This window comes from Xiphophorus hellerii, chromosome 3 (assembly GCF_003331165.1).
Source record: "Xiphophorus hellerii strain 12219 chromosome 3, Xiphophorus_hellerii-4.1, whole genome shotgun sequence".
NCBI lineage: Eukaryota > Metazoa > Chordata > Actinopteri > Cyprinodontiformes > Poeciliidae > Xiphophorus > Xiphophorus hellerii.
In genome coordinates, this window is record NC_045674.1 from 8657602 (window position 1) to 8671079 (window position 13478).

The following is a 13478-nucleotide window of genomic DNA, read 5'->3' on the forward strand; positions in this document are numbered from 1 at the left end:
TTTCAACTACAGGGATTGTTTCAAAGACAGGAAACATGTTAAGATTTTAAATTAACCGACTCTTAAAGAATGCAAAGAATCCCTTATAACTTATTGCTGGTTATTGACTATTTTCATTATCCCACTAAAAACCTTGAACAAATATTCAAAATTGATAGGAGTCATTGGACTAAATGCATATCAATAAAAATGTTGCAAACAAAGCAGTCATAAAGTTCTTATACTTTATGACTGTAAGATTAAAGTGTCTTAAAAAGTAATTTTGGGGAAAAAAATAGGAAACAAGCAAATTTTTCTAGAATTAAGAAATAACATTAGTTCCTATTTTTAATAAAATCAAAACGTAAAAAAAGAGATGAGGGTCTAACCCAAGGTTGAGTTGACATGAAACAACCAGATAATTTTTCTATTACGTGATCATCGAAGTGTAAATTATTGCTTGTTTCTAAATTATACATATAAAAAACTACATTGAAGAAGCACTTGTTTCAGAAGACACCTCACAATGAATCATATGTAGTGCAGATTAGGCTGAAATGTAAACCCAAAGACAGAAATTAATTTAAACTGTTTTTTGCTTAACAGTGAGACATTTTAAAATGGTCTACAAGTGTGTTTAGTAATGAAGTAGTTGTAAACATATCACAAGTGTCACTGATTCATTTAAAAGTGTAAAGAAACTGATTGGGTTGTTGAGAAAACTATATTCTGCTGCTCACAGTACATCTAAGGAATTTGTTGTTGACTACCTACCTGTAAAACAAGATTGCCATACATCTTTAATATGAAACTGTGGCTTTGATAATATAAGTTGTATTATTATCACTGCTGTGATGACTGAAGGGTACTAAACTTAAATGGAAGTGGAACTACAAGTTCTCATTAAGTCTTGTTCTGGCTTTGCTGAAAGGCATGCATTTAGACTTGAAAAACTTGTTGTTGAAGGATACTCCAGGGTAAAAGTATGCAGAGGAATATTTGAAAACAATTTATTCCTATCCAAAATGTCAACAATTCTAGTGGCATGACTGCATTTTCAGAATATCCTCCAAATACAGCACAGGTTCTTTATTTTTTTAGCCCTCTTATTTCCCTTTACACCCCAGTGTCTTAAGCTTATCTTTGCTGCCATTAAGCATAAACACCTTTTAAGGTTTTCAATGCTATCAACATGGAATATTTTAAATATACATACAGAATAAACTTAACCTGATTTTAAGTTGACTTTGCTTGTAAATATTCTGCTCTCATACGTGAATTTAGTTGTTTTTGAGTATATCAGGCTCACACTTCCATCCTCCTGAAGCCATTTTTCATCTTAGCACTTTATATCCTTTTTGTCACTTTGTTTCTGTTGCTCATGAGAACAGTTCTGTCTCCAGCCACACTGTGTGGCCTACAGTGATGTGTACTAGATGTCTGCCACTTTTCCTTAACCTTAAATGTCACTCCGAGAGATCATGTTAGAAGGGATAATACACTCTCAGCCAATTCAATTGGTCTAGCTTCCACACTGCAGCTTCATTGTGCTGAGAGAACCCCATGATAACAATCAGCTGTACTGATCTGTAATGACAGGACAGGGGTATTGGGGGTCTGGCTGAGTAGATCTGATGAAGGAGTGGAGAGAGGGACAAAATTGCAAACAGAGAGTCCCTCTTGCCAGTAGAGGGCTCTGCATGTTAGAAAACTAATGGCTCTTCTTCACGGCACTAAATGTCATTCTTCACAATTATTCAAATGAGGTATTCCTGCTATCATCTTTATCATCATCTCACTCGTTTTGTTCATCTTCTTCTGTCAGTACACCCTTTTACCCCCTTATTCCCTCTCTGCTACCCTTGCCCTCTTCTCTTTATCCTGCACACCAAGAAACCGAGCATTAACACCCTGGTCGAGTCTGACTTGTGTTGAATATTTCAATATGGCTCTGCTTATCAGCCAGCCCCTATGACCTGCCTGGATGAGCAAGTGAGAAGCAGAGATTCGCATGACGAGCTGTGGAATGGATACTATACACAGTCATATATAAGTGAAGAGCTTGCCTCTAGGTGCACAAGCTCATGAATATCAGATCTACTCCCACTCTCATTTATGTGGACGAATAAAAATTCTTGATCGGACAAATTTCAGATTCCATTTATGATTTTGTCCTCTGATTAAAGTCAAATAAAGTACAATCTTGATATATCGTCTTTATTTCTGATTGTTTTTTCTAGATGTTTTGCAAAACTATTAAAAAAATAAATTAGTGACTAGTCCAGAACAATAGCACTGATGGGAGTTTGAAATCATTTTTCTATTCTATAAATTTTCCTTCTATAAAACATATGTTTTTTTATTCTTAACTCAAAGAAAAACAATTAACTACAGACTAATGTAATATAAAGCATGGACACTCTAACACAGGTGTAGAGCAGGAATTTCATTTTAAGTAATTACTAACAGCAAACTTTATCTATACAACTCTAACATTTTTGAAATCATTTCCTCTGTTGAGTATTTCCACATTTTGGATACAACTTCCACAGACAGTATTTCATGAAGATGTGTCTCTAGTCATATGTGCTTCATGTACACCTTTAGGTGTGGCTTTATTGAAATGTTTGATTCTTGTTATAGAAAATAATAATTTTCTTGCATCTGGTTGTCTGCGTAGTGGAGGTTTATACACAGGCTGAAGATGAATCAGTTTGTGTTCTGCTATGTAGTTTGTCATAATTTTTTCAACCTCCTGCTCCAGCATCCAGTATTTGGTTTTTGATAAAAGTCCAACTGACAATGTGAATGCAGATATATCAGATATCTGCAGTTATATCAAATATCACTTTTAAAAAAGTATCCAGAATAGCATATGTGAAAAAAATGCATTACCAAGCACTGTTAGGTGAAAATCACTCAGTCAGGTTTATTTAATACCATGCGCATGATATGAGAGCCACCAGATCAAAAACTCATGAACAGGTCAGACTGAAGCTCCAAGTAAGGCTCAGTGGTTTCTTTCTTGCCTTTATGTGGACTCAAAGTTGGCTCTGACAAATTTGAGTCAACATAAACCCAGAATTTATGTGGACTTTGACTGCCATCATCAAAACAGTGCCACCATCACTATTTTGATGATGGCAGACAACATAACAGTTTTATACCACGTATAAGAAACCTTCTGGAAAATTGCTAAGCAGCTGAAACAGTGAGTTCCTATAAATCAAGGCTAAAAACCCACCTGTTTAGAGTTGCTGGTGAACCATAATAAATAGAATCTTCACCAACATATTTGATGTGTATTGATGACAAAATGTAATATTTGTCACTGGTTTCTCACTTGTTGACTTTATGGTGTTCTTTAAGACTTTTTATTTTTGTGTTTTTTTATGATGTGAAGCAGTTATGAACTGCCTTGTTGATAAAATGTCCTATACGAAAAACTTGATTGATTGATTGAGTTGTCCTGTATGTACTTTGCCTTTCGCTGTCTGAGCACCAAAGATAGTACCAGCTGCCCTATCCACTTAACACCCATTTGATCCAGCAAGAGCCCAAAATAATCCACATTTCTCATAGAAGACATTCTCAACTCCAAATATATTGTTTTGAACTAAAAAAATGTAAAACTTAAGAAGGTAGCAAAACTAATTTTGGAAAAAAAGTTTTGTTTTTTTAATGTGAAAGTGAGCAAATGGTTGTACAAGTGTAAGTAAAGTTTTGAAAACTAACTACTTTTGCTTACATTTTGAGAAGCAGCAGTTTTCTTGACCTATTAATTAGGTTACAATGACCTGCATATCATTGAACAAGGGTGCATCCTTGTCAATATCTATTGCCATTAGACTGATGATTTTATAACTATTGTCAATACATCTTACCACAGCTCTTGAGTGGAGTCTGGCACGCCACTGAAATGCAAAATTGAGCCGGGAATACGCAAACAGAAAAAAAATACCCTCATGGTTTGTAATACTTGTGAGTTGACTTTGTTGTTACCAAAACTAACTCTAAAAACTAGGAAAGTCTTAGTCTTTGCAGTAAAGTCAGACCATTGGGATATTGGTCAGTGAACCACGAAGAACAGGAGGAGGCCCTGGCCCCCAAATCAAGATTTTCAGCCAAACATTATGATTGCATTGCTTGAGGAAAGGCTTGACTCAAACCAATAGTGGGGAGTTAAAAGGATCATGGGGTAGCACTGTGTGGGGGACCAAGGAGGGCAAAAGACACAATGCAGCCTCTAATTGGTTTTTCTTTCTGAAACCACTGCTCTTTTTCTCTTGAAGATGTGCTGTGCTCAGACAATCACAACTGAGAGGCCTGCAAAGCCTATTGGATTTAAAGGGAATCCGTATCTTAAAGGGGTGCTGTGCTGCCGAGGGGAGGGGCACTGCAATCAATAATTCATAAGGCCTTTCCTTATTAGGATTTCTCCTGACTGGGCTTGCAGTTTTTATGCCCAGCTCTGTGTCGGATGAGAAGGTTCCATCGAAGGCAAAGCCACACTGGAACTGCCTGTTCTTCACTGTTGCAACGGCTGCCTACTTTGTCATTCCCACCATGCACTCACAGCTTTTTCAATCTGTAGAGATCCTTTTGTTACTCTTGATTTCTCAGACTCTTTAAATACAAATACAAGTTTAGCATTACAATGAGGATACTATAGACTATTTAGTATGTAGAACTGCTTTTTCACTGCGACAGACTGGCGACCTGTCCAGGGTGTACCGTGCCTCTCGCCCGGAACGTTAGCTGGAGATAGGCACCAGCAACCCTCCTGACCCCTCTAAGGGACAAGGGTGTACAGAAAATGGATGGATGGATGGAAGTGCTTTTTCATAGCCACAATAGAGATTTTAAAATATCCTTAAAATATATCACACATTTTACCTTGTTAAATATATTTAAAGATTTATTTAAATCAGTAGGTATTTAATTATTATTATTATGTGTTGATATGGAATGTGTCAGTCAATGTGATGGTACTTGTATACAAACATTTATACCTACCTTTAACCCTCCTGTTATGTTCGTTTCTAGGGTACAGCAAAAATGTTCGTGGGTCAATTTGACCCAGGGAGTGTTTAATCATGCAATAGTGTCAGAAACCAAAAAATTCCTCCAAAACATTTTTGTATCTGATTATTAACTCCAATACTAACCATTTCAATCAATATTTGTGCAATGATGTTTTATTATTTCTCAGAAATTAAGGATCAATGACGACAACCTGCTCATTTACTCATTTGGACATAAAAAATGGAATTTAGATTTTTAATGTCCAATGAAAAAAACCTAGACACAAAAAAACAATAATTTCCTTGAAGTTGACCTTTGGTAAATTATTTTATATTATACTTTTTTTTTTTACCAAAGGGTGATCTTTATAATTGAACTTGAGACACACATACTGTTCTGGGTCAAATTGACCCGCTGATTAAAATCAAGATAAATGAGTCATGCAGAGAGTATTTATGTTTTTCTCCACTTCTGCTGAGTGTCCACTCAGTGTGGGTGGAGTTTGTCCACAGGAACAGAAAAGATTCCCGTCAAAGGTTGTGTGAACACCTGCTTTCTCGCAGTTTCCTAGTGAAGTAAAGAGAATAGTGAGAAAGTGGGCTTGTGTGTGTGTGGTTGCGTGTGTGCGTGGGTGAGTGTGTGTGTGGTGAAATATGGTTCATAACTGCAAGGAAACATATAGAATTGGACATTATAAAATCTTTTTTTGCACTTTAACCTGACTGCCGGGTCAAATTGACCCGAACAGTATCGATGTAAAAAGTAGACCTAGGGTTTGGTACAAATGTGTAAAATGAATAAATTTTCAACTTATGTCTAGAGTGCACCTATTAAGACAAATAGAAAACGTTTCATGCAAAAAAAATGCTTCTATTTATTTTTTTTTAATTTGTAAATTTTAAAACGGGTCAATTTGACCCGGAACATAACAGGAGGGTTAAGCTTGTGGTTTGTCTTCCTCTACTCTGAACATTTGAGGTCTGCTGAGTTCAGAGTCACGGGTAGCTTCTGGTCAGATCATTCTCATTATACTGCAGCTGGAGCACATTAGGAACTGATAAAATACTTATCTGTCATGTGTTAAGAACTAATCACACACACAGGATTTTGCTGGATGCCTCTCTATCATTAATTCTCCCTTATTTTCTCCCACACCTTGTTTGGCTTGTCATCCCAACCCATACAATCTATATCATTTATTATACTTAGTTTAAATTATCTTCCAGTTACCAATCCTTTAACCAGGGATGATTAAAATTACTTCAGTTTGCCTTATCACATCTGTAACTACTGTGATCGTCCTGCTATGATGAATGAGATTTTAAACATCCTGCATTACTGTTGAAGTTTCTGAAGGAATATCTTCCAGGCGGCCTGAATTCCACATGTTCATTTAATGACACTAGAAATGACTGCTGTGCAGGTAGGAGCCATGATGCGAAACAGATAAACAGTGATTACACTCACCATGATAAATGAAAGGGCAGCTCGCCAATGTGAGGAGTTTTGCTCATCATAGATCACAATTTGTAAATGCTGCTTGCTCAGGGTGCCATAGTGGAGTGGAGGGCAGCTCTCCCTAATCCAATCAATAAGATTTTATGCAACTGAATGCTACATTAAAAAGGTGGGTCCAAACAAGCAGTTTCTAAATAGAGCATTTTTAATCCATCCTAATAAAAGTATTTGTCACATGTATGAGATTGCGAGCAATAGGTGTATTTCAGTCTCCAACAAAAAAAACCTATTTCAGCCTCTTTTAAAATATTCCACCTTTGTATGTCATTTCTGGGTTTTGTGGCAATTCAGTTCCCTGACAAAATGTAATATGTTAATATTTTGAATAGCTTGTTACCACAGGTGATTTTTTTTTTTACATGCAATTTCATTAGATCAAAAAAATCTTTAGTGTGGTGGATGTCGTTTTTCTTTCATCAAATAGCATCTAAAATTTACAAGACAGTATGAAATGAATATATGCAACAGAAACTAAATCTTACGCAATATGAAAAGGTGCAACTTTTCTCCACAATACTTGTGGAGATTCACAATCCTCTTTGTGATATCATGTCTTGCCTGATTTATTTAGATTTTCCCGAGATGTCATTGAAGGAAGCAGTGTGTTTGAAGTTTTGCCTTAAAATACATCCACAAGTGTCACTCCATTTGACTCTCATGTTGTGAAATAACCAAAAGCTGACAAGTGCGTCACATCATCATCTGGGCTTTCTTTGATAATTTAAAGGCCTAATAATGTTACTGTGTCTAAAGTAAAATAAATAAAAGTTATAAAATCTGAACAAAATTCACAAATTATTCCGGTGTTGAATTAAATGCGATACATTTTGCATTGCATTAGTTACTTTTCTTACAAACCTCTGAAAGAGAACAAAGATTAAAAACAAAGTGACCGTTGCTTCATTACTGTTGTTCCTAACACAATAATGTACTGTATGTGCAAGAAGAGGGTCACTTTGATTGTTTCAATTTGACAAGTTTTTTTATCAGTTCTCCTGTTTGCAAGAGAACAACAAGTGCAATAGAGAAAAAAAGGGGAAAAAATGGCTTTTAATATCGTGGAAAGAGCATATATGTGTATGGGTACAAATTCCAGAAATAAATATGTGTGACTTGAGTTTGATAACCTTTGACATTAAAATGGCTGAGAATTTTATCTTTGTGCAACCATAGACAGGAAAGTATGTGTGTAAAAAAGATTTGTATTTATAAAAAATAATTACACAAAGTAAACATTTTTTGGTCTTTTTACAGATACAAATAAAAAAAACAGCTGACCTTAAAATTCCTCCCAGAATTACAAAAATATATGCCAAGCTATTGACTTCACACCAAGTGTTTTAAAAGCTTGGAAGCCATTCATATTTTAAAACAGAAACTTAAAGTTAAAAAACGTCATTGTTGACACACATTTTGTGCCTTGGAGCAGATGAGAAGCATGAACAGGAAGGGGTAAAAACCTTACATGATTCCAAAAGTCCTCTTTCCCATATGTCAGTGATGTTTCCCTCCTTCAGCATTCTGGAGTTCACTGAATGAGTCATCAGCCGTCTTCAGTAAAACAGGATGACAAAATTATTCAAAACAGCTGAATTATGTGTTGCAGCAAGAAAACATGTAGGATAGCAGAAGTGGGTTGGGGACCTGGGAGCTGAACTCCACCTAGCAGTGGATATGAAACAAGTGGGCTGCCAGTTGCTGCCATAAAGGAACAAATCACAAGCATGTAAAGATATACAACTAAAACACTTTATTTAAAAATTCATCTTAATAGGCTACACTACTATTGGTTAAAGTCACTTACAGTCATGATCTTTGGGACTTTGGTTTTGCTTTTTTACAATTGTGAAAAAGTAAAACCTGTATTCAATTTGGTGTTTAGTTTTAAGATTCTTCTTGCTGTTGGTTTTGTATTTTAGCATCTTGTATGTTTTTCTTTTATTCTTTGTTCCTCTGGTTCTTTTCTCCTTCAGTTTAATCAAAGGTATTTCACAATCTGTAGTATTTAAGTCTCTTTCTGTTCTTAGATTTGCATTCTGCTTATATTTCCTGGGTAAACCTGTGTTTGCCCAGTGTCTCAGTCTGTGGCAATTTAGTCTCCCTGGTATGAGTATTGGTTGGTACTCTTGTTTGTCTCAGATCCTCTGCCATTGGCACCAGCCTATTTTTGTTCTTTGTGGTCCAGCTGAAACATTGTATTTTAACCTGTATTTTAACCTGTTTGATTCTGGATCTTACATGACACAAAATGCTCTAGGGCTTGTATAAAATCAATCGTTTATTCCCTAAATCTATTAGAAAAAAATACTTGTCTGTTTTTACGTCTGCCTAGACATGTTAGTTAAGGGATACTCAAGGCTTTCTAATTGACTTCTACCCATCTCCATGGCTGCCCAAATTTTCAATATTGTCCAACAGACCTCTAATTTCAACTAAATACCCGCTCCAAAATGTGCATTGAGTGCACAGTTGGAAGCAGAAATTGTTGCATTTCCATGTATCACAGTCTTTCCATGAAATTGACTCTGAATTATTTTTGTTTTTTCTTCTCTTCTCTTTCTCCCTCTGCCTGTTATCTGGCATTTTCTTTTAGGGTTTAACTTGTTTTGCTTCTGCTTTATCTGTAGTTGGCAGCTGCGGTATTAAGTTTGCAAAAGTTTAAAAATGCAACAACAAATAATTTTTTAGATTTCGGTTACAATTGACAGAAGACATGTCTATTAAAGACATATTATAACAACCAGGTTAATATTGAATGTAGTTTTGCAGTGGAAAATGAAACAAACAAGACATTGCATCTTCTTGACAGAGAAATTGTTTATACTCCCTGCATTCAGGTGCTTTTTATACCCTCTCCACTTCATCATTTTGTACCTCACTTTTCGGGTAAAAAATTGTACCGTTTGTCTCGGGTTATTTGCAAATGGCAATTTAGACCCACCAAGGAGATGTTTTGTTCTGACTGTGTTTAAATTTGTACCCACCACAGGAACTTTTTATAGTGACACAGACAATGGATGATTTTATAGTAATTTTCTCTATTCTATTCATAGTATGCTGCAGAAAAATTTGACTCCTCTAATTAGTATCTACCGGCAAGTAGTCACTTAACATTTTTATTGCATATTTTTTATTATAATCTAAGTCTAAGTCCCAACAATGAATCAAAAACAAAATAAAAGGTAATAAAGTGTGACTGAAAATTGAAAAGTGATTTTTTTTTTCAGATAGTGTAATATAATTCAATCAAAATATGTGAGAATTTAGCATCTTTATGACAATTTATTTCCTCTTAAAACATTTTACCACAAAAAAAGAGAAAAAACATGATCTAAATTGCAATGGGTAAAGTACATATTTTGTTTACAAAGTGCAAATGGTTGTTTTTAACCATGTAACGGAGACAAGAATTTACCACAGTTATTGAAGTTGTTAGAATGACAATGGGGTGTGTGTGCGGGCGGGGGCGCGCGTGTGTGTGTGATAGAGAGTGAGAGAGAATCAATTTATCAAAAACAAAAAGTAGGTTACACAGAGAGGAGAAAAAACACTTTAAAAGTTAGAAAGTTGCTGCAAATCATCTTCTGACCTCAGGGATCTACATATTCTCTATCTGACAAATGACTCAAATGTATTTTAAATCACAAAAATAACTCACAAACTAAATCATTAAATCTTTTAAGTATATTCAATTAATTATTGAATTCTGTTTTTGATGCTTTGCTATTTGCTAATTGCTGGTTTCTTTCATGCATTGCTTTCTGCCCATGCTTCATTTTTTTGTCTTTGCTGTCTTGTGAAGCACTTTGGATTGTCTTGTATGAATAATGCTATACAGGTAAACTTGCCTTGTCTTGCCTTACCTAAAGACTAGCAAAATGCCAATTCTATCTTGGATTCTTGCAAGATTCACAATATCACAAACACAGGAGAATTCATTTTGCCAGACTTCAAGCTGTGACTCTGAAACCAAAGCACAGTTGTTTGTGATCAATCAGCATCTTCTACTAGCAGCTACAAGGAGGTTTTAGGATGTGAAGACAGTCAGTAGTGGCAGGTCCGGAAGATGTATTTGAAGAATGCTGCTTTAACAGCAGCTATATTAGAACAGGAGAGCATCTCTGTTAAAAAAAGGCAACAGAAATTTACTAAAAGCTTCTCTGTGCAACGATCTATGTATTTTTTTAAACTCTTGTACAGACTGGCCTAAGCACAAATTTAATTTCCTCAACTGGCTCCACTCTGTTGATTTGATTGTAACAGATGGTTCAACTAATCACCTGCCAATTATTTTTTAAACACTTGCCCTTCTCCAAACTGTGTTCCACACTGACTTTTCCAATAATTCTTTCTAACAAACCATCTGGAGCATTAGCTTAGCTGGTTCCCAGCACTTTCACTTCTGTCCCTAATTAAATGTAAAATAGAAAACTAAAACATTAAATAGCTAAAGATAACTTAATAGTTTTTATTGTATGTGATTATTTCACACACTGCTGTTTTGCTCAAACAATGGAAGCCAATTGAAACAAAAACTGGCTAATGCAATATCAAAGGACTTTTAGACCTTTTTCAGACTCATAGTCCACTCATAGAATTTATTTGGATGAGACACATTAAAGTACAGAATGATACAAAGAAAACATACATTTAAAAAAAAGATATATATATTTTTTACATTTATTCATAGTATGAGTGTCATACTATTGACTGTTGCCACTCACTTTGCAGAAGTATACACAAATTTTACTTGTGCAAAGTAAAATTTGCTTACTTTGCATCTTATCTGTGTCTTATTGTTCAACTAACAATAAGAATATGTTAAAATTTATGCACCAACTTCAGAATAATAAGAGATGCTGACCATGACTCAATAAAAATGTATTGCTAGTTGGACTTGATGCAAAGAAGTCCAAGTTGACTAGCAGGGGCTTTTCTGGGCCATGCAGGTAAATCAGTGGCTATAAATAAGACACCAACTTCAACATTGTAAGGACTGGACTCAAGAATGTAACTTTTTGAAACTGTTACTTAATGCAAAAATTAGGTTAGTATATTCACCAACATTTTGGAAAATAAAATGAAGACAAGAAAGAAAAAGCTAAATGGTGAATTTATTCAATTATTAAAGCATATTTATCTTAAATCAGTATTTAAGATAAATAAATATTTTAAATCAAATATTTGATTACAGGTGAGATATCCTCAGCTGCTCATGTAGAATATAAGCAACATCAGTAAATGTTAATGGATTAATGAAAGCACATTTATTTTGAACACATATTTATTTTAAACAAAAAAGAAAAAAGGACAAGAAAAAAAACGTCTCTGATCTCACACATAATTTGAACTTTGATTTAAATTATTGTTATGCACCTGTCTAAATTCTAAATATTATTATAATGTGTCTTTTTATTTGTGATAGTGTTTTGGAAAAAAAAATAGCATTGCTGTAACTTTAGTGAAAATGAAATGTATGTCTTACACTCACATCTTAGCTAAAGGACAAACCAAGAACAAACACATATTACCAATACAAACTTTGTACTTTATCTTCTTGCTTCAGGGATTTATTGTTTGTGTCTAACAACAACACTATCATTAGTTGTTTTATCATAATAAGTGTCAGATTGGGAGAGCGAATGCTGCATGAAAGACTTCTTTGTACACTGTGAAGGTATTCCAAAATAATCTCAAATAACACAGGAACGATTAGATGTTGTTTGCTATGGAAATTAATCAGGCTTTTGTTTATCAAAAGTTCATCTTAATGTTGTATTCTCTTTGAAATAATGAACCGCACCAAGATAAAAAACAAGTTAATTTCTTAATCCATTCATCACTTTGCATTGCCTTATTACCCATGAGTATTGTCAAGTTTTTTGTTTTTGCTTTTTTATTTATGTGTTTCTAGAAAACAAACAAAAAATGTTTCATTGCCATTTTACTCTAGGCTTGCTTGGAGGATAATTTAGCCTCTATTATTATTTAAATGTGTGAGTTCAGTTAATGTTCCATGTTTTAGTGCTGCAAGATAATGAATTAATAAGGTTGACGCAAGGCATGTTGTTGCTATGTTTGTAAAAGTCAGATATGAAAATAAAGACAGCAAAAAAACAAAAACAGGATGAAATAGAGGGAGATGATCAGCAAAAGATGAGAAAGCAGTAAGAATAAGAGAACCAATTATTCAATAAAAATAACTGTAATTTATTGGTTTATTTACATTTTTTGAGGAGTTTGTAACAATGTAAACAGTGGATGTATAAAAACAATGGTTAGCATCAATACATGCATTGAAGCATTGACACTGATATAAAAATAAAAGAAAATGTTGCAGACTATGGGAAACTACAGTTTATATTAATATTAAATATTTTCCTTCATTTTGAAAGTGGTTGGATTAAATCCTAATGTACTGTGTAACAAAAGATAAGAGTTCAAAAGTTCTGATTTTTTTGTTGTTTTAACAGTTACGATATGACTGATGAGAAAAACTGCTGTTATTGACTTCTCTCTGCAACAACAATAGAACAACGTCTTGTAATAAAAATAATTTTTGCATCATCATCACGTAAAATGAAAAGTGTAAGTATATGGCCATTCACCTTTCATTCACCTTCCGTCTGGGTTTTATGATAACAGTTTACAGCAGGCAGGCTTCTCCTAAAAAAGCTGAAGTGACACCTAGGAGGCATAATAGCTTCCTGGTTAAACGAAAGCTGACTGCTCATATGCATGTATTGTGTTGTCAGGAGGTTTGTTTTGTTTTCTTTTCCATGTCTGTACCGATGGATTCCTACATGCTTCATCTCAGCAGCATCACCTGCTTGTCGGGGAGCTTTAAGCTGATATAAATAGCTCCACTTTCTGTTGGTGTGTTTTGTTAGTCAGTGCTGCTGTCAAAGCCTGTTTACGCCATAAACAGCCTCTTCCTAAGGTCTGCGGTCCTCATA